The 25,613-nt window shown below is 36.6% G+C and overlaps 1 long non-coding RNA gene and 1 pseudogene across 1 annotated transcript; both read right to left on the bottom strand.

The window, feature by feature from the left end:
• Window positions 1-8,335: 8,335 nt before the first annotated feature.
• LOC148001173 (uncharacterized) lies at window positions 8,336-18,590 on the bottom strand. Its single transcript, XR_015637217.1, has 3 exons — window positions 18,481-18,590; window positions 17,978-18,118; window positions 8,336-8,659 (listed from the first exon to the last, which is right to left on the bottom strand). It is a non-coding gene; the product is annotated as an uncharacterized LOC148001173 (long non-coding RNA).
• Window positions 18,591-18,990: 400 nt separating this feature from the next.
• Vmn2r116l-ps37 (vomeronasal 2, receptor 116 like, pseudogene 37) lies at window positions 18,991-25,270 on the bottom strand (annotated as a pseudogene).
• Between the last annotated feature and the right edge of the window lie 343 nt (window positions 25,271-25,613).

Below are 25,613 nucleotides of genomic sequence, written 5' to 3' on the forward strand. Positions count from 1 at the left end.
CCTAAGGAAAGAAAGCTGCCATTAAAAGTCTCCCTACCAACAAAAGCCCAAGGCCAGATGGTTTTAGTGCAGAATTCTACCAGACCTTCAAAGAAGGCACAACTCCAAAACTTCTCAAATTATTCCACAAAATAGAAACAGGAAACACAACCTAATTCATTTTATGAAACCACAGTTATTCTACTACATAAACCACATAGGACTCAACAAAAAAGAGAACTTCAGACCAATTTTGCTTATGAATATAGATGCAGAAATATTCAATAAAATACTTGCAAACCAAATCCAAGAACACATCAAAACTCTCATTAACCATGAGCAAATAGGTTTCATCCCAGGGATGCAGGGATGGTTCAAAAATACAAAAATCAAGCAATGTAATCCACAACATGAACAACCTCAAATGAAAAAAAAATCACATGATCATCCCATTAGATGTTGCAAAAAAGGCTTTGAGAAAACACAGTACTTCGTCATATTAAATGTCTTGGTGAGATCAAGAATTCATAGCACATAATAAAATCAGTATACAGGAAACCAACAGCCATCATCAAAGGAAATGGAGGGAAATTTGAAACAATCTCACTAATATCAGGGACAAGACAAGGCTTCCTACAGTCTCCCTATGTATTCAATATGGTACTAGAATTTCGACCTAGAGCAATTAGTGAAAAAAAGGTAGATCAAGGGGACAGAAATTGGAAAGGAAGAAGTAAAGCTATCCGTATTGGGGAAGGATAAGATAGTATACATGAAAAAAACAAAAATTCTAGCAGAGAACTCCTACAGCTGTTAAACAGCTTCATGAATATAGGGGGATATATACTTTGTCTTTTAGTGAATATTTGCTTTATTTATCTTTACATTTCAAACCCTTTCCCATTTTCCCCCACAAAACCCCTATCCCCTCCCCCTCTCCCTCCCCCTGCTTTTATGAGGGTGCTCCCCCACCCACCCACTCACACCCTCCTAACCACCTACTCCCTTCTGCCTCCTGGCCCTGGCATTGCCCTACACTGGGGCATTGAGCCTTTATAGGAACAGCAGCCTCTCCTCCCACTAGCCATTCTCTGCTAGACATGCAACTGGAGCCATAGGTATCCCTAGGTATACTCTTTGGTTGGGGGTTTCCACCCTGGGAGCACTGGGGCAGGGGTCTGGTTGGTAGATATTGTTCTTCCTATGGGGTTGCAAACACCTTCAGTTACTTCATTCCTTTCTCTAGCTCCTCCACTTGGGACCCATTCTCATTCGAATGGTTCACTGTGAGCATCCACCTCTATATTTGTCAGGCTCTGGCAGAGCCTCTCAGGAGACAGCTGTATCAGGCTTCTGTCAGCAAGCACTTCTTGGCATCCACAATAGTGTCTGGGTTATAAAATTAATTCAAACAAATCAGTGACCTCCCTTTATACAAATAATAAACAGGTTGAAAAAGAAATTAGGGACATGACACCTTTTACAATAGCCACGAATATTATAATATATCTAGGTGTAACTCTAACCAAACAAGTGAAAGTTCTGTATGACAAGAACTTCAAGTCTCTGAAGGAAGAACTTGAAGAAGATTTCAGAAGATAGAAAGATCTCCCATGCTCATGGATTGCCAGGATTAATATATTAAATGGATATCTTAATGAAAGCAATCTACAGATTCAATGTAATCTCCATCAAAATTCCAACTCAGTTCTTCATAGAGTGAGAAATAGCAATTTGCAAATTGATTTGGAATAACAAAAAACCCAGAATAGCAAAAACTATTCTCAACAATAAAAGAACTTCTGAGGGAATCACCATCCCTGACCTCAAGATGTACTACAGAGCAATAGTGAAAAAAAATGATAATCGAACAGCTAAAATTCGATCAATCGAATAGAATTGCAGACCCCGAAATAAAACCACATAACTATGGACAATTGATCTTTGATACAAAAGCCAAAAATTTACAGTAAAAAATATGCATCTTCAACAAATGGTTGCTGGCCTAATTGGTGGTCTCCTTGTTGAAGAATGCAAATTGACCCATATTTATTACATTGTACAGGCTCATGTCCATGTGGATCAAAGACGACCACATAAACAGTGAATCTAATGTAAGAGAAAGTGAGAAACAGACTTGAAAACTTTAGCACAGGGGAAAATTTTGCAAATATATTACCAATGGTTCAGCCTCAAAGATCCACACTTTACATGTGGGACCTCATAAAATTGAAAACCTTCTATAAGGCAAAGGGCACTGTCCCTAGAACAGATCAACAACCCACAAATTGGGGTTAACCTTCAATCTGAGAGAGGGCTAATATCAAAAATATACAAAGAACTGAAGAAGTTAGATGCTGTAAAACCAACTAACTCGATTAAAAATTCGATATAAAACTGAACAAAGAGTTCTCAACTGAAGAATCTCAAATGGCAAGAAGGACCTAAAGAATTGTTCAACATCCTTAGTCACCAGGGAAATGCAAATCAAAACAACCCTGAGACTCTTTACCTTATGCCAATCAGAATGGCTAAGATCAAAAACTCAGGTGACAGCAGATGCTGGGGAGGATGTGGAGAAAGAGGAACATTTTTCCATTGCTGGTAGGATTGCAAACTGGTACCACCACTTTGGAAATCAGTTTTGTGATTCCTCAGCAAACTTGAAACAGTTCTACCTGAAAAGCAGCTATACCACTCCTGTACTTATATCCAAACTACATCCACTGTATCACCAAGGAAAGCCCACAACTCTATTTATAGCAGCCTTATTCATAATACCTAGAAGCTAGAAAAAAATAAATATTCCTGAACTAAAGAGTGGGCACAGAAAATGTGGTTTATTTATACAATGGAATTCTACTAAGCTATTAAAAATGAGGACACTGAAACTTTTGTGGTCAAATCGATGGAACTAGAAATTATCATCCTGATTGAAGTAACCCAGAAAGAAAAGGACATACATGGTATGTACTCACTGATAAGTGATTATAACCAAAAATGTTTAGACTAACTGTGACAAAACTCACAGATCATATGAAGCATAACAAAAAGGAAGGCCCAAGTGTGGATACTTCAATCCCACTTAGAAGGGGGAACAAAACAACCCCAAGATGCAGTGGGAGGGAAGCACATAGGAGGGAAAGGGAAGGGAGAGAGAAAACAGGGTCAGGGTCCTGTATGGGTGAGGCAGGAAAGAAGCCCAGAAAGTCAGGAGAATGAATAGAAATATGCAGCAGTGTGGGGGTGGTGGGGGTAGAGAGAACCACTAGGAATTTGGAAATATCAAGAATGTGAGCATTCCCCTGGAGCCAATAGGACATGCATTAACTAAAATGAATAACAGTAGGGAGCTGGAACCTGAAGAAACTACCTCCAGTAAATAGACATGGTTCCCAGTTGAGGGATGGGGCCACCCACCCATCTCAAAATTTTGACCCAGAATTGTTCCTGTCTAAAGGAAATTCAGGGACAAAAAATGGAACAGAGACTGAAGGAAAGGCCATCCTGAACTGGTCCAATTTTGTATCCATTCCATAGGTGGGCAATAAACCATGACACTGTTACTATGACATACTGTGTTTATAGACAGAAGCCCAGCATGGCTGTCCTCTGAGAAAGTCTACCAGCAGCTAATTGATACAGATGCAGATACAGTCAACCACTGGACGGAGGTCTGGGAACCCTATGTAAGAGTTAGGGGAAGGATTGAAGGGTCTAGAGGAGATGACAACCCCATAGGAAAAACAACAATGTCAACTAATCAACTGACCAGACCCCTCAGAGTTCCCAGGGAATGAACCACCAACAAGAGTATACATGGACTGGTACATGACCCCAGCTACATTTGTAGCAAAGGAGAGCCTTGCATGGCCTCAGTGGGAGTGGATGTGCTTGGTCTTGAGGAGGCCTGATACACCAGAGAAGGGAGATGATGGAGAATGAGGTGGGAGTGGGTCTGTGGGTGGGGTTGCACTGTCTTAGAGGCAGACAAAGAGGAGGGGAAATGGGGTGGAGAGTTCATGGATGAGGAAACTTGAAGGGAGACAATATTTGAAATGTAAATAAATAAAATAATAAATAACAAAATTAAAATTAAAAAAGAAAGTGGAGAGAGAGAGAGAGGGAGAGAGAGAGAGAGAGAGGAGTCAGAGAGAACAGACCATAATGTTGGGTGGGTATGAGGAAGAAGGAATTGGGAGAGGGAGAAATCTTCAAAATATATTGTATCAAAAAGTTTCAATAAACTGTCTTATTAGAGGATTGGAAAGTAAATTATGTATTTAATTATTAAATTGTGAAAATATGCTATCGTTAAATTATTAGAAAAATATTATACGCTCTTTCTGGACAAATGTAGAGATAATGTTACTGAAATTCTAAGCACTGGACTATATGAAATATGGATATAATTTTAGTAGTGTTGAGGCTGGCTAATTTCTCTATTATAATAATTGGTAATAGCACATTTTGATGTAAATAATGTTATAAAATTAGTTTTAATATTTAATTATATTTATACATATATATCTACAGAGTAAAATTATTAAATTTGCTTTTTTTTTACAGAAAGGAGATGTTAGATTCAGAATCTCTGTTCATGCCATTATAAAACTCCATTCTTCTATTTGAAACAGAAAGTGTTCTTGCATGGTACATGTTTAGCACTTGGAAACCACATAATGTCAACAATTAGCTCCTTGGGAACAATCACAATAATTTTCTGAAAAAAATTTCTACCAAGTTTTAACTCTTCCCTGTAAAAAATAAGATATATTGTAGCAAGGAAAAACAGAATGGGTTCCAGACCTCTAGCCCAAGTCTATATGGTCACATTTTCTTTTCTCTGCCCAACCGACGCATTGCTACACTCCCTTCCAGTGTATGTACCAGGAAGCAGACTCATGTACACAGCATCTGAGGACTTCCATTGCTATGGCCCAACAATTTCTGAGTTCACAAAATTACCATATCACTCAGCACAATCACTCTCCATTTCAGATCTGGGATTAAACACTCCTAGATGTTGTTAAGTACAGAGATGCTGAACCATCCTCTAATATTTTTATTTTAAAAATTTGAGACAGGAACTGGGTATGTAGCATAGGCTGGCCTAAGTTGTGCAATCTTTCTGCCTCAGCACACAGGGTGCTGGAATTATAAGTATGTGCCATTATATCGAGCTCATGGTTTCTTTAACTCCACATTTATAGGTTGTTCTTTTTTGATACCATAAAAGTCTCAATTTTAAGTGAAGACCTATTTCATTTCCAAGACTCAAATACACTCCATAGTCATTCATTCCATTTTAAACACATTATCTTCACAAATATGTATGGATCAAATAAAATCTCCAGGATGTTCCAGTATATATTCTACAAAAGTAATATCCTACTTGTAGACTGAAGTGGAAATTTCTGAATTCTTTGGAGACTTAGTTGTGCCAGGTGATGTCTAGAGACTGTCTCATGAGAGGATGTTTTGCTGAGAACAGACATATAGTGTTTCCCTGGAAGCTACATGGAAAAGGGGTGTGCAGTATTTTGCTGAGGTGGATGCTTGAGATGACAAATGTGTTTGAAAAGGGTATAAGTATAACCCAAAAGACAGTGGGCAACACTGTAGCATTGGTTTGCCTTGCAATTCTTTGCTGGTCATCATTAGGCTTTGCTTGTATTAGTCTTCACTGACAATACTGTGGCATTGTTTTGCCTTGCGTTCTTTGCTGATTATTATTTGATATGATTTGACATCTTAGCAATGCACCAAAGAACTTCTCGTGATATTCTGGAAGCTTCTTGCTGATTCTACAGATTTGTTCCTGTTGCCTGGTGGTTGGTTTCTTCTGGATCAAACAGCTGAAGCTGATTCATGAGTGGTGCTTTTGAGTGGAACAAGCTACCCCTGCTGATTTTTGTCAACTGATTTTTTGATATCATGACAACAAAGATTGGAATCACTCCAAAGAACTATTTCTAAATAGCTCCATATTCACCTTTGCCCTATTAAACTTTCTTTCCCATTACCTCTGGTGGGCAGTGGGCTAGAAGGGAGGTTAAAGCATTTAGGAACCCTTATTAAAGTAGGTTTTGAAAAATCTATGTAGCCAATGGCCGAAAAATGATTCAGGATAACTGTGGATATAAACATATTATGAAAGTAATTTTGTTTTATATATATGTGTGTGTGTGTGTGTGTGTGTTGCCATTATTGTTCTGGTTAGAAAGCCAGGTAAAGACCCAACACTAATATAATACTACAATATCACTAGTATACAGATATTAAAAAGTATTTGAAATCAGAAGATAGAAATATATCAGTAGGGTTATTTACTAAGACCAGTGTGTAATGTGTTTTTAATTTATGCAAGTAAATGTTTGTAATGAGACACATAAAATGACTTAAAAACAGAAATCACATTATCATCTTAATTGATGCAGAAAAAAAAATTGACAAACTCCAACATCATTTTTGAAAAAAATCTCTAGAGCATATAGAACTAGAGGGAATATAACTCAACACAATCCAAGCTATGTAGGAGAAGCCCATGACCAACAGCAGGAATAAACCAACACAGTCCCTTATTCCCACATCTTCCCAATATTGCACTCAAAGTACTAGCTGTAGTCATAAGAAAAGAGGAAATGAAAGAAATTCAAAATACGAAAAGAAGTAGAATGATCTCATTTAAAGTGAATATGAGGGTTTCTTAATCATGAGAAATCCACATACCCTTGCCCTTGCAATCCACAAAAGGGTAAATTTACTACCAAAAATTCTGTAGGCTGTTCAGTCAAACCTTGCAGATTGAGAAGAGTCTTAACTTTGCGAAGAATGTTTGTCTCATGAATTATGTCTGAACATGATGTGAAGTGGTAGAAAGAACTCTCCTAGAATATGAAGGAATTGGGAAGTGCATAAGGGCAATAATTGTACTATTCACCATGGAGAGATCACCACACAAATAATAATGAGAGACCATGTATCTTAATATATCTTTCTTCTTTAAAACACATGTGGGCAAGTAAAGAAACCTAATCCTAACCCTAACCAGTAACCCTAACTTCCAAACCTAACCCATACCCCTAACACTAACACTAACTCTAAACTTGACACCTAACCCTAAACCATACCCTAACCTTAACCCTAACTCGAACACTAATCCTGGGTCTAAACACCTAACCCTAACCCTAACTCTAATACTAACAGCACTAACTCTAACCCTACACCTTAACCCTAAACCCTAACCCCAACCCATAACTCATAAATCCTAACCATAACACTAACCTTAACTCTAACCTTGATTCCTAACCCTATAGCCTTTTTACTAACAAGCACTTGACTAGTTCATGGAACAAAATCTTCAGCAATTAATTCCTTTTAATCTCCTTCATTGTCAAACTACAAAAGTCATAATTATCTAAGTAATGCAATTGTTCCTTTGTTATCAATTGTACGCTATGTCTACATCCAAGGAACCTTAAGGCAGAGAAGCATGCCTATCTGACCATGTTGGTACATAAACAGAAATGGAGAGATGTTCTGCAGACGGTCTGTAATACTTTCATACAAAAACAAAACAAAACAATACAGAAAACAAAATTCAAGGAAACACTGTCATTTGTCATTCATCACCATGAAAAATCATATAAATTAATGAAAGACTGGAAAGTAATTAGTATCCAGAAGGAAAATAACTTTAGATGAAGTGTTTGGGAAAGTATCTTCACAATATAGCAGAATCCTTGTGACTTCTAAACCACCAGATAGAACCTGACATTCCCAGTAAACCTTCTCTGTCCTCTAAATAGGAGAATGTAAAATCAAATAGTTTCCTTTCCACTTTCCAAGAAACTCAGAAAGTCTATATGAATCTTTCTGCAGGTCCATGTTTAGCTTTTTCTTCATTGACTTTGAGAGCACTCTAAACAGAACTGTAGGTGGATCTCGTCATTTTGTCTCATTTAGTAGAGTCACTGAGGGAACTTGTCTATTGCAAGTGTTTTGTGAGTTTGGTCAAAAACCAGATCTCACACATATATCCATTACAAGATCAGCTCTTAGACTTCCAAAATATGGCTTACTGTGTGAGAGCAGTAGCAACATTCCAAGGCTTACTTCATTCCTGACACCTCTAACTCACTACAGATAATTCCTTGTCATGCGAGAGAACAATTTGGAGAAATGGAACTGAGACAATAAACCAATGAAGTAGTGTTTAGTGCATTCATATTGAAACAGTTAAAGAATTTATAATATGCTTAATATCTATGAATTAAAATATCAAATTTTAAGACAATAAAAGGATCTCTCAGGTAAGCAGATAAAAAATTTAATTATTATAAGGACACAAGAAAGTACTACAATAAAATTAACGTTTCCAATGAATTGTCTAAAAGAAGAAAATTACCACCAATACATATTTAAAGTATATATTTGATGCTGCTACTGACTATCATTTATTGCAAATAAGATGAAATTAGAGGTGAAGGACATAGCCATCAGTGTATGTAGTTATAGGAAATAAATTTGAAGACTAAGTCTTCTGGCTAGGAAGTCTGAAAAGTAGAAGATACAAATACATTTCATTCATTCAAACACGGGCAATTTTCCAGAATCACATATCATTCAAGGGTATCTAAAAGTGCGTCAAGAAGAGTCCCGATGCTAATCATGGTACCTACAAAAGAAAAAAAATAATGTAATAATATTTGAAAGTGAGTCTTCTTCTTCTCCTTCCTCCTCCTCCTCCTCCTCTTCTTCTTCTTCCTCTTCTTTTCTGCTTCTGCTTCTGCTTATTTTAATCTAAAGAAGGACTAGCACTTATGAATTCAGAGGAAGAGAAAAAACTTGAGACCTTTAGCTCTCAAAGATAAAACTTTGCATAACCTGAAGCAGGGGCCTGTAGTCTGAACTGTTAGGAAGCTGAAGCAAAAAGACGATTAATTCAGTATTCAAAAGTTTTGAGGTTGCAGCTGGAATGGAGCCAAGTTAGCTTGAACCTTTCCAGATTATAAAATGCAAACATTGTAGCTTCCAGCCCACTTCTCAACCTGAGCCAGATCAGTGGCACAATACCCACACAAATGCTACAGCCTGCTTGCCTCCAAGGAGATCTGTAGTAATTAAAGACACAGGTAAGAATCTTCCCCAAATATGGACAACAACTGGGACACCCACAACAGCCTAGCTACATGGGGCATACACCCACCCCCATTCCCCAGTTACTACCTTTCTTCTGGTCCACCTTCTGACCCGGGACAGACCAGTGGCTCAATACCTGCCCAAACCTTGCAGGCCTGCTTGTCTCCCAGGAGGTTCAAAGACCAAGGTTTACAGGAGTTCCCCTGTACCCAGGGGCACAAGAGGTTCACAGTAACCAGGGTCATAGGAAGCCTGCTTTAATCAGAGACATAGGAGAGACACCCAAACTAGAGACAACACTGTCTACCTCCAAGGAGACCAGCTCTAACTCAGATCACATAGACATACCAGCTTCCTTGTAGTCAGAAAAACTCAGGCCAGTTAATATCAGAACCAGATGGCCAGAGGAAAGTGCAAGAAAAAGTGACAGAACTCAATGCAATTTGGCATCAGAACCCAGTTCTCCCACTACAACAAGCCCAGGATATCTTAGCATACCTGAAAAGCAAGATAATGACCTAAAATCCCATCTCATGAAGATGATAGAGGGCTTTAAGGAGAATATGAAGATTTCCCTTAAAGACATATAGGAAGGCACAGACAATCAGGTAAAAACCATAAAGAAGAAAGAAATAAATCACTTAAAAATGCAGGAAAATACAATCAAGTAGGTAAAGGAATTGAACAAAATGGTCTAAGAACTATAAAATGGAAATAGAAACAACAAAGAAAACACAAAGGTGGTAATACGGGAGTTGGACTACTAATGAAAGAGATAGGGAACTACAAATTCAAGCATCACCAACAGAATACAAGATATAGAAGAGAGAATCTCAGGCACAAAATATACGATAGAAAATATTGACACAGAAATAAGTCACAGAAAATACAAAGCGTAAAAAGCGGTTAACCAAAAAATATACAGGAAATTCACGATATAAATAAAAAATCAAGCATAAGAATAATAGGACTAGAAGAGGGTGAAGTATCCCACTTCAAATGGCAAGAAAACATCTTCAAGAAAATCACAGAAGAAACCTTCCCTAACCTAAAAAAGAGATGGCCATAAATGTGCAAGAAGGCTACAGAATGTCAAATACATTGGACCAGAAGAGAAATTCCTCTCATCACATAATATTCAAAACACCAAATGCACAGAACAAAGAAAGAATATTAAAAGATGTAAGGAAAAAAGGTCAAGTAACATACAAAGGCAGACCTATCAGAATTATACCAGTCTTCACAACAGACTCTAAAAGCCAGAAGATCTTACCCTGATGCCATACAGACCCTAAGAAAACAAACAGACAAACAAACAAACAACAACAACAACAAAAAAAAAAACCAGCAGAGGCTACTATACCCAGCAAAATCCTCAATTACCATAAATGGAGAAAGCAATATATCCCATGACAAACCAAATTTAAACATTTTTCCACATATCTATCTGTACAAAGGATCATAGATGGAAAACTCCAACACAAGGAGGGAAACTACACCCAAGAAAAAGCAAGAAATTAATCCAAAACAATCCCAAAACAAGAGAGCAGCACAAGCATAATTCCATCTCTAACAAAATAATTAACAGGAAGCAATAATCATTGGTCCTTAACATCTTTTAACATTAATGAACTCAATTCCCCATTAAAAAGACATAGACTAACAGACTAAATACATAAAAGGGACTTAGAATTTTGCTGCATACAGGATACATAATTTAGTAACGAAGACAGATACTGCCTCAGAGTAAAAGGCTTGAAATTTTTTCAAAGTAAATGGTCCCAAGAAACAAGCTGGAGTAGCCATTTTAATATCAAATAAAATCGCTTGAAACAAACAGTAATCAAGATGACGAAGAAGGGCATTTTTTACGCAACAAAAGGAAAAATCTACCAAGATGAACTCTCTATTATGAACATCTATGCTCCAAATTCAAGGGCACCCACATTTGTAAAGAACCGTTACTAAAGCTCAAAGCACACATTGAACCCCACACAATAATACTGGGGGATTTCATTTCCCCACTCTCATCACTGGACAGAACATGAAAATAGAAACTAAAGAGAGATACCGTGAAACTAACAGTAGTTATGAACCAAATGGATTTAACAGACATCTATAAAACATTTCATCCTAAAACAAAAGGATATACTTTCTTCTCAACACCTCATTGTACTTTTTGCAAAATTGACCAAATACTCAGTCATAAAACAGGCCTCAAGTATACAAGAAGATTGAAATAATTTCATGTGTCCTATCAGATCACTAAGGACTAAGGCTGGTCTTCAATGACAACAAAAACAACAGAATACCCTTAAATTCATGGAAACTGAACAAGATAAGTTGATCAGGAAATAAATAAAGAAAAAATTAAAGACTTTTTAGAACTTAATGAAAATGTAGTTACAACATAACCAAAGTTATAGGACCAATGAAAGCAATGCTAAGAAAAAAACCTGTAGCTCTCAGTGACTCCATATAGAAATTGGTGAGAGTATACATTAGCAGGTTAATAGCACATGAGAGCTCTAGAACAAAGAGAAGCTATACCTAAGAGGAGTAAATGGTAGGAAATAAACGAATTCAGGGCTGAAATCAACCAAGTAGAAACAAAGAGAACTAGACAAAGAATTAAAACAAAACAAAACAAAAAAACAGGAGCTAGTTCTTTGATTAAAATCAACAAGGTAGATAAAAGCTTAGTCAGACTAACCAGAGGGCACAGAGACAATACCCAAATAAACAAAATCGGAAATGAAATGGAGACATAACAATAGAAACCCAAAAATTTTTTAAATTATCAGATCTTACTACAAACACCTATATTCATCAAAACTGGAAAGTCTGGACAAATGGACAACTTTATAGACAAATGCAAGGAACTGAAGTTAAATCAAGATCAGACAATGCATCTAAACAGTCCCATGATCCCTAATGAAATTGAAGAAATTATTAAAAGTACCCCAATCAAAAAAAAGCCCAGGAGCTAATTCTTTTAATACAGAATTCTACCACACCTTCAAAGAAGACCTAATAGCAATATTCTTTAATCTATTCCACAAAACAGAAACAGAAGGAACACTAACTAATGAGTTCCATGAAGTCATAGTAACACTGATACTAAAACCACACAAAGACCCAACATGATGAATTTCAGACCAATTCCCTTATGAATATTGATGCAGAAATACTCAATAAAATTCTCATATACCAAATCCAAGAATACATCAAAACAATTATTCACCATGATCAAGTAGGCTTCATCCCAAAGATGCAGGGATGGTTCAATATAAGGCCTATCAATGGAATAGAATCAAAGACCCAGAAGTAAACCCATACACCTATGGACACTTGATCTTGACAAAGAATCCAAAACCATACAATGGAAAAAGAAAGCATCTTCAATACATGGTGCTGGTCCAACTGGCAGATTGTGTGTCCATATTGATCATGTAACACAAAGCTGAAGTTGAAGTAGATAAAGGACCTCAATACACTGAGGTGTAATAAAACCAGATACACCGAATCTAATAAAAGAGAAAGTAGGAAAGAATCTTAAACTCATTGGTACAGGGGAGAAATTTCCTGAAAATAATATCAATAGCTCAGGCTCTAAGATCACCAACTGATCAATAGGACTTCATAAAATCAAAAAGCTTCAGGAAGGCAAAAGATACCATCAACAGGATAAATCAGCAGTCTACAGATTGGGAAAAAACCTTCACTAATCCCATATTCAATATAGGGCATGTATATGCATGTGTAACAAGAAGTTAGCCTCCAAAAAAGTAATTCACCTAATTAAAAATTGAATATAGATTATATCCAAAATATATAAAGAACTCAAGAAGTTAGACTGCAGGGAGACAAATAACCACATTAAAAAATGGGCTTCAGAGCTAAACAAAGAATTCACAGCTGAGGAATGTCGAATGGCTGAGATACACTCAAAGAAATGTTCAACATCTTTAGTCATAAGGGAAATGCAAATCAAAACAACCCTGAGATTTCACTCACACCAGTGAGAATGGCTAAGATCAAAAACTCAGGTGACAGCAAATGCTGGCGAGGATGTGGAGAAAGAGGAACACTCCTCCATTGTTGCTGGGATTGCAGACTGGTAAAACCATTCTGGAAATCAGTGTGGAGGTTCCTCAGAAAATTGGACATTGACCTACCTGAGGACCAGCTATACCTCTCTTGGGCATATACCCAAAAGATGCCCCAACATATAACAAAGACACATGCTCCACTATGTTCATAGCAGCCTTATTTATAATAGCCAGAAGCTGAAAAGAACCCAGATGTCCTTCAAGAGAGGAATGGATACAGAAAATGTGGTACATCTACACAATGGAATATTACTCAGCTATCAAAAACAATGACTGTGAAATTCATAGGCAAATGGATGGAACTAGAAAATATCATCCTGAGTGAGGTAACCCAATCACAGAAAAACACACATGGTATGCACTCATTGATAAGTGGATATTAACCCAAATGCTCAAATTACCCTAGATGCACAAAACACATGAAACTCAAGAAGGATGACCAAAGTGTGAAAGCTTCACTCCTTTAAAAGGGGAACAAGAATACCATTGGGAGGGAATAGGGATGCAAAGTTTAGAACAGAGGCAGAAGGAGCACCCATTCAGAGCCAGCCACACATGTGGCCCATACATATATAGCCACCAAAATAGATAAGATGGATGAAGGAAAGAAGTGCAGGCTGACAGGAACCGAATGTAGATCTCTCCTGAGAGACACAGCCAGAATGCAGCAAATACATAGGCGAATGCCATCATTAATCCACTGAACTGAGAACGAGACCCCAGTTGAGGGAATCTTAGAAAGACTGAAAGAGCTTGAAGGGGCTTGAGACCCCATATGAACAACAATGCCAGCCAAACAGAGCTTCCAGGGACTAAGCCACTACTCAAAGACTATACATGGACTGACCCTGGACTCCAACTGCATACGCAGCAATGAATAGCCTAGTAAGAGCACCAGTGGAAGGGGAAGCCCTTGGTCCTGCCCAGACCGAACCCACAGTGAACGTGATTGTTGGGGGGGAGGGCGGTAGTGGGGGGAGGACGGGGAGGGGAACATCCATAGAGAAGGGGAGGAGGAGGGGTTTAGGGGGATGTTGGCCCAGAAACCAGGAAGCAGAATAACAATCGAAATGTAAATAAGAAATACTCAAGTTAATAAAGATTTAAAAAAAATTGGGTTTAGAGCTAAACAGAAAAATCACAACAGATGAATCTCAAATCTCCGAAAAAACACTTAAATTAATGTTCAAAGTTCCTAGTGATCATAAATGCAGATCAAAACATCCCTGAGAATCCATCTCACACCACTCAGAATGGCTGAGATAAAAAATTTAGGTTACAGCAGATGCTGGTGAGGATGTGGAGAAAAAGGAACATTCTTCCATTGCTGGTGGCATTGAAAGCTGGTAAAACCACTCAGAAAATCAATCTGGTGATTTCTCAAAAATTGAAAATAGTTCTACATGAGGACCCAGCTTTATCACTTCTGGGCATATACCCAAAAGATGCTCCAGCATATAACAAGGACACTTGTTCCATATGTCCATAGCAGCCATATTAATAATAGGCAGAAGCTGGAAACAACCCTGATGTCCCTCAGCAGAGGAAAGGATACAGAAAATATGGTACATTTACAGAATGGTGTATTACTCAACTATTAAAAACAATGACTTCATGAAATTATTAGGCAAATAAATGGAACTAGAAAATATCCCAAGTGAGGCAATCTAATCACAAAAGAACAAACATGATATGTACTCACTGATACGTGGATATTTGCCAAAACACAAAGCTCAAAATACCCACACTACAACCCACAGACCATATGAAACCAAAGAAGAAGGAAGTCTACAACAAAGTGTGGATGCTACAGTCTTACTCAGAAGGGAACAGAAAAGAATTTCAGGAGATAGAGGGAGAGTGAGATCTGGGAGGGAGAGAGGAGGGGAAGGAAAAGGGGAGTTTGGTTCAGATATGAAAGAGATGGGAGAGAAGTACAGAGGGTCATAAATTTGAGAGGAGGTGTATAGGAGTGGGGGAGGGGGACAGGAGTAACCAATAGAAAGTCCCAGGTGCCAAGGACCCAATAGGTTTCAAGGATCCAACCAAGAGGATATTGGCTGAAATACCCAACAAAGGGAAAATAGAACCTGCAGAGACTATATCCATTAGATAGGCACGAACCCCGCTTAGAGAAGGGGCCACCCATCTACCTCAAAAATAATGATGCAGAATTCCTCCTGTCAAAAGGAAATGCAGGGACAAAGAGTGAAGAGACTGAAGGAAAGATCATCAAGAGACTTCCCCACCAAGGGATCCATTCCATCTGCAGACACCAAAAACCAAACACTAATGCTGATGCCAAGCAATGCTTGTTGACAGGAGCCTGATACAGATATCCCCTGAGAGGTTCTGCCAATACCTACAGATGTGGATGCACACAGTCAAACATTGGACTGAACATGGGACCTGAAATGAAAGGGTTAGGGCAAGGACTGAAGGAGCTGAAGGGGATTGTAACTCCATAGGAAGAACATCAACCAACCAGACTCCCCAAAGCCCCCAAGGACTAAACCCCCAATCACAGAGTACACATGGGGGGATGTCTCCAGCAGGATATGAAGCAGAGGAGTGCCTTATCTGGCATCAGTGGGAGAGGAGATCCTTGGCCCTGTATAGGCTTGATAACCTAGCATAGGGGAATGCTAGGGTGCTGAGGCAGGAGTGTGTGGGTGGGTGGTAGAGCACCCTCATTGAGGCAGAGGTGGGGGAGGGGATAGAGGGTTTGAGGTACTAAAATGAGGACATTATGAATATTATAGGTAAATGGATATTACTGAAAAATATCCTGAATAATTCCATCCCCAAAGCATATACATTTTATGTACTCATTGATAAGTGGATAATGATCCAAAAGTACAGAATACCTAGGATAAACCCTCCAGACATTAATAGTTTAACAAGCAAAAAGGCTCAAGTGAGGAGGTTTCAATCCTATTTAGAAGGGGGAAGAAAAGAGCAAAGGGAGGGAGGACCTGGTTGGGAGAGGGGAACAGAAATGGGGAACAGGATCAGATCTGGAGGAATTGGCAGAAGAGAGAACCAGAGCCCCAAGGGAATGAATGGAAAGAAACAGCCTTCAGGGATGGGAGGTAGGGGTACCCTCTATAAAATATTAGAGACCCTGGAGGTGACAGACTCTCAGAACTTATTGAGGGTGACCATAACGAAAATGCTCAACAGTGGGGAGAGGGGACTAGAAAAGTCTACCTCCAGTACATAGACAGGGCTTCAAATGGAGACACAGGGTTACTAACCCACAATCAAATTTCTTACACAGAATTTTTCTTTCATAATTAACTGCAGGGACAAAAAATGGAGAAGAGACTGAAGAAAAGGCAGTCCAATGACTGGCCCAACTTGGAATACATTTCATGGGTTACACCAAAACCTGACGCTATTACTAATGCTATACTGTACTTATATAGACAGGAGTCTGGCATGGCTTTCCTCTGAGAGCAGCTACTAGCAGCTGACTGAGACAGATGCAGATACTTGCAGCAAACCATTACATTGAAGTTGGAGACCCTTGTGGTTGAAAAAGGGGAGATTAAGGAAGGTGAAAGTGAGAGCAACCACATAGGAAGACCAGACCCCAGGGAGCTCCTAGAGATAGAGCTACCAACCAAGAGCACACAGGAGTCTGCCTGAGGCCCCGGAACCTATATAACAGATGTGTGCCTGGGAGGAGATGTGCTTAATCCTCAAGAGACTTGAGGCCCCAGGGAAGGAGAACATCCTCTCAGAGTGAAGAGAGGAGCATAAACAACTAGAATGTAAATAAATAAAATAACTTATGACCATTGTGCATTATTTTTCTTCTAATATTTCAAAGTTATCCAGATTCTCTTATAAGAAAACAACCATATACACAGCATCCACCAATATAGATCACTGAACCAGGTGACGAGAAAAATCCCAGACAAGGAGTAGAATGCAATACTTAAGGATTACTCAGAACCCATATCTTGAAAGGAAATATGCTCTGTCCCTCTTCTTACATGAATGGAAGTGGAGTGTATTGGAAGACTCACATATTTTCCTATTTACTCTGTTTATTTCATAGAGTAAGTTTTTAGTAAATCGCATTAAATCTGTCAATTACATAATGTGATGTCTAACATATGGCTAGAGTATAAAATAATATACTTTATATTTGCTTAACATTTGCAGGGCTAGGAACAGCAATCCCCAGAATAGAAAAGTGTCCTGAAAGACTTTCAAAATGTAGATATCTTTGAAGTCATGCTAAACAGTCACGGTCCCAGAAAATTTCCTTACAAAGCCCTCTTCCATTTCTATTTTCAATATAGTCTTTCAGAATGCTCTGCAAAGAAAGCAGAATTAGGAAAAAGAAAAGCCATGTGTAGTTACTCTGCTACATAAAAAGTGTGTGTGTGTGTGTGTGTGTGTGTGTGTGTGTGTGTGTGTGTGTGTGTGCTTTAAGTGATCACTATTCTAGACTAATTTTCTCTAAGTCTAATATTGAAGTAGCAAGGCTGTTAAAACTGAAAATTGGGGTTACTTAACTTCTAACCATCCTGAAGTTACGTATAAGCTTAATTTTTGAAGAACACACAATATTTAAAAGCAAGTTAAATGAAATAAGACCCTTAAATTTCCTTGTTCTCTCTTCTTCCCTAGTAATTTCCTGATGTTCTACCTTTTGTCCACTCCCCAAAATACAATTTCTTGTGCCCTTCGAGAACCTAGGAATTTGAGAAGCCACATGAAGGACTCACAATCCAATATTTTGTTACAAAGATCCAACCGGCTCTCTTCTCTTTGCTCTGGTTCTTCATAAGATTCTGTGCCTTTCATATGCCTTAGATGTATTTCAGTCACATAGGTGTTTTCATCAACTGAGTTCTCTGCAGAGGCAACTTGAATGAGAAGAAAAGGCAGCAGATGAAGAACCAACATATTTTTAGAATAATATTGGAGCCAATAAGGCTTGCATATCCATTCTTTTACTTTACATTCATCAATTCTGCCATATGTTTAACCCTTGCAATTTTTCACAGATGTCTACATGTCCTTGGCATAAGCAACCTCCCATGCACATAAGCATAGGACAATTGATTATTATTATTATATTAAAACCATTTACATTAAAAATGGAGATAAGACTAGAAACTAACAAAATAACATCAAGTAAAAACTTATACTGATTCATGCCCCATAGATTTAGTAATCGTATTTACTGTACAACAAAATTAAACTTCAAGTAATAATCTTTACTTACAGCAAGAGACCAGGGTAGTAGAGGCACAAATCAACACAAGGAGTACCAAGAACTTCATGGTGATAATTGAAAGAACAGGAAGCACTAATTGTTAATGATGACTAGGAAGACTCTAGTCATAGATACCCAATATATGTAGAGCATACCAATCAGAAGCTGCCACAACCTAGTAAGTGATTGACATGAAAGGATGGCAAGCAGAGCAAATGAGATCATCTACACAGCCAGGGGCTATTGAGAAAGGTCAAGACTTCAAATGTTTGGCAGATACTAGATTCTGACAACACAGGTATCCAGTGAAACTGGTTCACATGACAACTTTCTGGATTTCACTTGTTTGATACAAAGTGTTGCCGTAACTGTAAACTATCTTACAAGTTGGAAATGTCCACCACAGTCTTCTTGATATCGAGTGCTCCTTTCAAGACTCTGAAAGTCAGAAATTTATGTAAAGGTCAGAACCATGTTTTACTCAAGAGAATAAATAGGGTAAAACAGATGAATTTAAGTTTAATCTGGAGTCAGCTGTGCTGCACAATCTTCAATAATAGTGTCACCAATCTATGTGGAGTAAGGGACATTTGATCACATACAGTGTGAGGCCAAACACTAAATTTGCCTTCACTGAATTTCAGCAATTCTTGTATAAAATTTAAAATGTAAGCGCTGAAGGAAAGAAAACCAAATTTAAATTTCTTAATGACTGCAAACACTGTGTCAGTTCATTTGTTAACTGCTGAAATCCTTCTCCAGTGTGATTCTTGAACCTGAAGGCAGATGCAGTTACAGAAAAAAAAATGAACACCTGTTTACCTTCACGCAGGTGTCCTGATTAAGTCAATCCACCTTTATTTATACAATCACAATCCTGCTCACCTGAGTTGTATGGATAGAGAAAGTAAGGTAAATCAGCCCCCCATCATTCCCCTTTGCTGTGGCATCCAGTCTCCACAGGACCAAGGGCCTCCTGGCCACTGATGCCAGAAATTGCAGTCCTTCCCAGAGTAGGGGAAACCAGGAAGGGAGATAACATTTAAAATGTAAATAAATAAAATAACCAATAAAAGTATATATAAATTAAAAAATAAAAAAACTTGAATCGAGAAAGATTTCTGTTAGTGAACACATGATATACTTAATTAGGTTATAAATATGTTCACACAGAATTAGAAAATTACATGGTTTATATATAGTTATGAAATTTTAATTATACATATATTACTACAAATTAAACAAATATATTCCTGTAGTGTGCAGTGAATAGGCATGTGGGTACAATTGAAAATGAAGTCCATAGAACTTTAATTCCTATGACCAGTTTACATGAAGTTAAGAGTTATTAAATTTTGGTGCTTGTAACTAAGGATGATCTTTTACAAGAGTAATAATTGGTCTTAACTACAGAGCTATTACTTCAGTGCTTCATATTTTAAAATTTAGATATCCTGAAAAAAATTGAAATTGGGGTAGACCCACTGGTGTTCCTCCTCCTGTGGCCCACTCCAAGTCTTCAGATATATGAAGTTGTTGACTCTGTGGGAAATAAGGAAAATAGCTTCTTATTTTGACTTTTAATCCAAGGCCTTGTGGAAAATTCCAAATGATGAAAATGTCATACTCTGTACACTGATTTTCCCTTTGATTCATGTTCACTGGTTCTCCAACAGGGTTAGTAAATACCCTGGTTTTCAGCAAGGAAACCACCTAAATGAGACGCGTAATTAGATGCTTACGAATGCATATCAATTAAAGGAATGCTAAATTGAGAATTCCCCTAATGTTTTCATGACTTTAAAAGACAGCTGTATTAAAATAATCCTGCATAACAAAATACAATATACATCATAGATAAGAAAAATAAATATACTTCATGTTAATGTTCAGTGGTAAAACATGCTAGAAGAAATGATTACCAAATAACAAGTAACTTGGTGTGTGTGTGTGTGTGTGTGTGTGTGTGTGTGTATACACATGTTTGTCAAAAATAGTTCTTAAAAAATGAAGCCATGTATGTGAGAATGAAGAGGAAGTCTGAGTATCTGGAAGTTGTGAAAATAAAGAATGGTTGTTGTTCTTTCATATACATACAATATACATATATGAAATAAACATAAACTTAATAAAATGCGCAGTCTTAATCATTTATGTTTTTGTAAATTATTAATTTAAATAAAATTATTAATTTAAAAGATAACTATTAATCACAGCACATGTACTGATTCCTGAGAAATTCTTTTAGAAAAATATTCTATTCTAGTCATCACTTAAGGCTTTTATGATAAAACTCTTGGCACCTATTTTAAATTTTGAACTCCTTTGGTAATATGTTGAGACATGTTTCATGAAACTCACTAATATTCATAAAAGTGTATTATCTCCTATTAAATATTATCCTTGTGAATGATGCATATCCATGTAAAGGATTCACTAGGGAATTTTGTAGTGTAGAAATCTTTACACTGAAAGAATAATCTCTTACAAATGTACAGTTATTTCTGATGGTCAATTTAAGAGATCATATTGATATATCTAAGCATAATGACATGTAAGAAACTTTACCTTCTGACAATCAGTGAATATTCCTTTGAGGTTTGCCATTTGCTGAGAATCTACTAGTTGAAGGATGATTTCATGGTAGGTGTGGGCCACAGCATACACAGCATTATACAAATTGTATCCTTCTTCACTGAGGACAATGTCAAATTTTTGCAGTGCTCTCCATTCCAATGTATCATTGAATGTAAAATGATCCATTTTGATAACGCTATTCTTAGAGATTGAACAATTAAAATAATTCCACCCCAGTATAGAATCAGAAATGTTTACTGGGTATTTGGAAGTGTTCATTGTTTGCATAAAATTCCTAAATTTAGTAATCTCACCTTTGTGGTATGCAAAGGTGACAGTTCCATGGAAGAAATCAAGGTTGAATTCTTTTTTATTTGTGATGACATACCATTGTGAGGTTGTGATCCAGACTCTCTGAGCACCTAAATATCCCCATCTTCTAAAGCTGAGTTCTAGAGTAGAGTTCATTTCACCATAAATGATAACAACCTTTGCTGAAGATGTCATAATTTTTTTTTTGGTTCTTTTTTTTTTTTTTTTTTGGAGCTGGGGACCGAACCCAGGGCCTTACGCTTGCTAGGCAAGCACTCTACCATTGAGCTAAATCCCCAACCCCCATAACTTCTTTATCATATATGTTAGCCCTTGTCATGTATATCTGCAAATTTTCTGGAATCATGTTTACAAAAGCTAAGCAGATTTCATGGCTTTGCATTTCCTCTCTCAAATCTGAGAGAAACTGAATACCATGGTCATCATCTGAGATGACCAGTCCAATCCAAATCCATCTAAAATGAAGCATCAAGGAGACCATGCCATAGGACAAACATATATCCTTATATGCTATCTGATGAACATAGGGCAACTGGTCATGGTCATTTAGGTTAGGATTAAATGGTCCAAAGAAAACCTAAAGGATATAGAAGAATGGATAAAAGGTCCGCATGAGGAATATGATTGTTAAGATGTTTGGAATTATATACAAGTAATATTATTCACCTTCTATAATGCCTATTGAGGATAGGAAATTATACTATGAATATTCTGTATTATTCCTATTAGGTCATGGAATATATATATATATATATATATTCTATGTCTGTGTGTTTGTGTGTGTGTATGTGTGTGTGTGTGTGTGTGTGTGTGTGTGTGTGTAGCACAGCATACTCATGCATGAATGCTGTCCAAGTTTTCATGTAGGTACATGTAAATGGAATTTAAATGTTGTCAACACATTTAGTGTTACACATTCTTACCATTGGTGTCATAGAATTAATTGCCAGTTTTAACGATGATTTCCAGGATGGTCCTGTAAGTTCTACATCACAAAGGTCCCCTCCTCCACAGACATAATTAATAAATTTCAAAAAATTGTTTTGTTGTGTATATATTAGATCCAGAACTCCCAATGCATCTTCACACAGTCCAACAATAAGGGAGAAGATCAAAGACATGTTGGGTAAAATATAAGGATTCTTGTTGATCTCATCAGTAGCAAAAAACTTTACCAGGAAAAACTCATATTTTGTTGCTGGTATTCTAAAACAAGGCATAGTGATGATTAAGGGAGATGTTTGAAGCATAAAATTTCAAATGCTGTAACGTTTGTAATAGGAGACATGATAAATTTTTGTCTCAGTGTTGGAATAAGTCTCATAAATTAGAGATCTTTAGAGCAGAATATAATTTAAGAATTCATAAACATAGGCACTATGGTATGATAAATTTGGTATTCATGGAAATAGATAAGTATTGTTTTATCTCTGAGATCCATCCTTGATTAAGATTACAGTTCTATTGAGTAAGACTGCTATAAAATAATCTTGGAGTTGTAATTCCACAGATACATTTTTAAAAAGCATGAATTAAACCACATACAAAATACATAGCATTCCCCATAATTTTTTTATTTAAATGCATTTTATACTATCAAACCTCTTAACAATATTGAGTACTTTGAGAAACAAATATGACATCAAAAATTTTGTTTTTATATTCATAACAATATCATTGATGCATGTTTGATAATATCCATAATTGAGGATCCTATATCTAATGTTGATTACTGAATTGTTTCAAAACATACAAAAATTCTTTGGGAATTTAGCATAGTGAAAGAGCATAAAATATTAAAATGTATCATTGAGAAATATATTAAAAAGCCCTTATATAATACTACCTAACATAATGAGAATATTCAAAATGTATTATATCTATGTACATTATCATACAATCACTTTACATAAAAAAGATTATCAAAGGTCTAGAAGAGAAAAAATTATATCAGTAAGAATTTTTTGCAAATTTCATAATGATAATTTCATGCACAGTGAGAAAATATAACAATATTATTTCATGATATTTGTATAACATGACTGTAATTTTCTTAACTGTTACTATTCATCAAACAGGATAATTATTTAAAGATATATTTCATTTTAATTTATTTATCCATTTCAAAATATACAATAAGAAAGGAAAAACTACATAACCGGAATATTATCCTTTAGGCTCTTTTACACATCAATTTAATGTTACCTTTTATTGTGTTGTTACTATATCTATTTCATAAAAAATGTACCAGATTTTTCTTAACACCTCAGTCTTCCCAATTCTTTGAGATCCTTTAAGTGATGTCTGAGCACAGAGATCTTGCCATATGAAGTGTGTTCCTCTGCCCCAGCACAGGTGGCAGTTCATCTGATATTATTAGCAACTACTTTTCATAAAGAGTAAAAACACAAAACATGCTTATTTGCTGAAAATTGCATTTTCCAATTGAGAGTTTGGAGCTAAGTTTTTCTTTCTAAACCTGAAAAGTGTATTGACTCAGTTCATACATTTGTAATTTTAAACATTATGGCTTATGAAAGTGTCACCAATAAAAATTTCCACTGTTTTCACTGAGATGTGGGACAATACAGAACACATCAGAAATGAAATTCCTACTGACCTAACATAGAAGTATAATAATGTGAAGCCACCATCACTATCAAAGTGTACATAGTGTACTGTGACTAACTATTGGAAAATATATACTTTGAATCCCAAAGACATGAAAATTGAATAAGAAATTGGATGAGAGTCAAAGACAGAAAAGCACAGGAAACCACAGTTCATGAAAGAAAGAAGTACCAGGCACATTGATTGGTGAAAAGGTGAGTGATTTAAACACTCCTTCCCTCATGATGTGCAGGCACAAATGGTAACATATCACAATTGGGGTCTCAGAACTATATAGCCACATTGAAAACAGCTTCTTATCCACAAGAAATACATGTATGCTCCTAGATAATCTCTAATGTTATATTTATTCAATAATTAATAGAAATATTAACCATCTATCTGATACTGATAATAAGCATAATCCATGACTGAGTACTTGCATATTAAACCAAAAGATTATTCTGATAACAGAATATGAAGACTGACAGGCTTTTTCTGCATTCAATGTCAGCTTTAGAATGGCAGGAAGTGCTCATTTAAAGATTATTTTAAAAACAAAATGTATGTATATTCACAAATATATATCCAATGTTATACATGTACACATACACACATATTTCAATGTATGAATGTATGCTCAACTGTTGTAGACCAAAATTAGATAACTTTTTTATGAAGGAATTTTGATACATGCTCACACAGGAATCATTGACAGTCAATTGAATCTAGGCAGGGGTGTAATCTATTCATATTGTGCTCTTGCCAAAGGTGGGATTTTTTAATTTAAGGCAGATGAAGAGAAACCTTTCTACATAAAATATAAATAAAAATTCGAAAGAGAGAATTCAGTCTCTCTCATTGTTCATCATTGAGAACTGGAGCCCAATGTAGTAAAGCTAAACTAAACCGTGACACATTTGAAAGTATTAAAATAGTAATTGACATAATAATTACTTTTTAGTGGTTCCTAAAGCAGGAGGATGAATAGGACAGAACCCCACAGTTTGTGTACACAGCTTAGTATTTCTAATTCATGAAATTGAAGCAGGAAATAAAGTTACTGACTTACCTAAAATCAATAACTTCATTATAAAAATTGTCTTCAATAGGTTTCTCAGTTGTCCGAAGGAAAAAAACCACAATCATTTCACAAATCCTCACCATTATCTTGACTATTCTTTATCCTCCAAAAGCAAATAGGTTCAGTCAAATAGAACACGATGAAAGAAAACTTCAAGAGCAAAAAGGCAATAGTGAAAGCGCACAGCTTCTTCATGTCTGCTAGGATCTAAGATGGAGCACTTGTGAAATCTGATTCTTATGCAGACAAGCATCACACACACACAAATCTCTGTGTCTGCTTTAAGGCTACTAATATCTGGAGATCCACTTAGTTACATTCAACAGTTCCTTTCCACTCATCCTGTTTCATACTCCCTGGATACATCAGGAAGATTTTGGCCTCAAGCTCTACATCTGAGGTCTGGAAACTTTTGATCAACACATATCTGAAAACATGTTGTGAAGATCATGTTCTCCATCCTCAGGTGTCATGATTTCATTCATATCCATGGAATGAAATTGTATATCACATTTTTTATTCCCAGGAACAATCTTCT

This window comes from Rattus norvegicus, chromosome 14, assembly GCF_021556685.1.
Source record: "Rattus norvegicus strain SHRSP/BbbUtx chromosome 14, alternate assembly SHRSP_T2T, whole genome shotgun sequence".
NCBI lineage: Eukaryota > Metazoa > Chordata > Mammalia > Rodentia > Muridae > Rattus > Rattus norvegicus.